The sequence below is a fragment of the Engraulis encrasicolus genome, unplaced genomic scaffold, assembly GCF_034702125.1.
Source record: "Engraulis encrasicolus isolate BLACKSEA-1 unplaced genomic scaffold, IST_EnEncr_1.0 scaffold_1214_np1212, whole genome shotgun sequence".
NCBI classification, from domain to species: Eukaryota; Metazoa; Chordata; class Actinopteri; order Clupeiformes; family Engraulidae; genus Engraulis; species Engraulis encrasicolus.
The window spans coordinates 7,367-10,535 of record NW_026944696.1 but is presented as its reverse complement, the minus strand read 5'-3'; positions in this window follow the sequence as shown (position 1 = coordinate 10,535).

The following is a 3,169-nucleotide window of genomic DNA, read 5'->3' as shown; positions in this document are numbered from 1 at the left end:
ATGGAGTGTGATACTTCAGGCTCTAACTTTTCTGGGATCCATGTGATGTCAGGTGAGCGTCGCTTTAGGATCCCTTTGGTTAGGAGACCCCTTAGCGCTGTAGATGGCTGTAGCGTACATCTTGTGCAAGCCACCACCAAACATCACAAAAAGAGAAGAAGGAGGAGGGGACAACGCCCCCCCTTGGAGACCAAACTTGAGCACACTCCCTTGCATTGGGTGGGCGGAGTTTGAATAATCTTTCTCTACTAGACCAGTGGTTCCCAACCTATGGGTCGGGACCCAACTTATGGGTCGCCAAAGATCCACAGGGGGTCACGGAGCCCTCTTGATTTTAAGGGGTTTCATTTGAAATATATATAGCCCATGTTGAATAAATGACAAAGCATTTAACTAATAAATGCATAGAAGCAACAAATTGTAAGTGCTACATTAAACATTTATTCTATATTTGACTAAAGACGAATTGAGGAATAAAATAACTAAAATTAGTTTTCGCAGGAAACAGAGGGCATCTTGTGACTCTGTCTCGTGCGGGCGCTAGCGTGGTTGGGTCACCAAAGCTTACAATAGTAAAAACATGGGTCCCTGAAGAAAAAGGTTGGGAACCACTGTACTAGACGATTCTTTGACTGGTGCCAATGTGGCTCCCTCCGCGGACAGATGATAGTAGGCGTGTGTGTCTGACAGATGGGGGTTGTGTCTCTTTGTTTCAGATGCATATGTGGTCTGATTCTGACAAAGTTCGGATTATAGTGTGTTGAATGTAATCAACACATTAGCTAGGACTTGGGTTCCCAAACTTCACCAAGACGATGCCGACGATGTGTGACGGTGCCACACAATTTTTCTATGCTGACTCTTTCGCAACCATAACCTAGGTTGTTGAGTAGGTGCCCAACTGGGATATATAAAACAACAACAAAAGTCATTGTTGTACTATAATACAGTTTTCTGTTTAGATTATTTTCAGTATATGTTAGCTGTGGATTTTTTATTTCATATTGTTGTACTTTACCTGCCCACCTTTTAATTTCAACTTTATTGCACCAAAGGGTCAATTGATTGTGCTGCAAGTCATATAGTATAACACATATGGACAACAGATTACAAGACAGGATGGATCATAAAGTGCAGTATGGTTTTCAAAAGTTAAAAGGACTAGACCTAAATTTTATTTATTTTATTTTATTTTATTTGACCTTTATTTAACCAGGAAGGTCCCATTGAGGTAGAAACCTCTTCTTCCAGGGAGTCCTGGCCAAGACGGCATTAAGACAGTGGAGACACATGCATATTATGACATAAAAACAGATTAAAAAAAAAAAAAAGCACACGTAAGGATATAAGACATATCAGACATAGGGGCAAACAAAATAGACACTGGACAAGACTAACAAGTAAGACCATCAAGCACTAAACAGTAAGAACTAACAAACTAACAAAATCTGACATAAAAAACACACACACACACAAAACCTCTGTAAAACTGAGTTTAAAAGCAGTGACACTCCTCTACTAAAGTTGTTTTTAAAAGATTTTTAAAACTCTCTACAGAGGGCACAGATGCCAAGCTTAAGGTGTTTTGGAGGTTATTCCAAACATGTGGGGCATATGAACTAAAAGAAGTCTTACCTAATTCAGTACGCACTGTAGGAATATTTAAGATAATTTTTTTTCCTGACCTAGTGCTAGGAACTGGTTTGGCGTGACATTAAGGTTATAAAACAAGATGCTATTGTTAGAGTGGAGTTAGTTCATGATCATGAGGAGCTCCTCCAACTCCCCTGTTTCATGTATGAAAAGTGCAATTTTTCAAGTCATAATGAATACTTAGAATTTGATGGTGGTGGTCAGTATTCATGAAAAAGGTAACATTAGTGAATGGGCAGCATGAATTCTGGAAATAAATAACTAAAAATCTCACACAGTGTCCCTTTAATGCCGCCATCATTTGTATGCCATATAGGTGTCACAACAGTGTTGTAACGCAGTCAAGCATGTGTCATAAACATTATGTCAATATCATAAGCATTTATGACTTTGTCAATAAGTGACATTTGATTATGGCAAAGACAGACAGACAGCCCTAACAGTGTCACCTTTTCATGACCATAAAAAGTTCATGACATTGACATTATGTTTATGACTCGTTCATGACTGTGTTATGACACTATTATGTCATACACATGATGCCGCCGTCAAGTAAAGTGTAACCAAACTTTTTTGCTTGAAATTACACAAGGATTATGTCTTTTTTTTCTGTCATAGCTGCATGCATACTTTCTGTAGCCCCGTAACGCACGTCACCTCACCAGTGGAATGCTGTAATAGTCACTGAAAAACGTTACCATATAATTAGTTATACAGGGCCTCTAGTAATAGCCTACATTACGACTTGGTCATTGCCATTCAGGTAAAAGCTGATTTATAACATGGGCCGTGTCTTACTGGGTTAAAGGAAAATTCCAGCCAAGTTGGAGTTGTAACAATCTGGCTTGGCAGTAACCGAAGACGCATTTTGTTTTTGAAAGGTTCTGACATCCTGGCCAGCTAATAGGGGCATAGGTTTAAGAAAAGAGAGAATGGATGAGTGCATCTGTGGGGTAATATGAAAATCTTCAGGTGCTCATCGGTATCCAAAGTTGCAAACTTGTAGAGAGAGAGAGGGGGTCCGAGGCACTCTGAAGTCCGTATTAAAAGTCCTTTATTGATACATGGATACTATCTATGGTGTGCTGATATTGCACAACTTTTGCAATGTTTTCTAAAACACACTCTCTCTCTTTCGCTCTCTCTTTCTCTCTCTCTCTCTCTCTCTCTCTCTCTCTCTCTCTCTCTCTCTCTCTCTCTCTCTCTCTCTCTCTCTCTCATCTCTCTCTCTCTCTCTCATCTCTGCTCTCCTCTCTCACACACACACACACACACACACACACACACACACACACACACACACACACACACACACACACACACACACACACACACACACACACACACACACACACACACACACACACATTTCCACATTCTTCACAAAACGTTCCCCCCTCCTTAGTACAAAGTATGCTCAAAAACAAGAAAATCTGTTATCAAGGTTAGTGCTCCAAAATCATAATCCCTCAACACATGGGTGTAACTTTGGGTCGCAGCCATGACCCTACAGGCT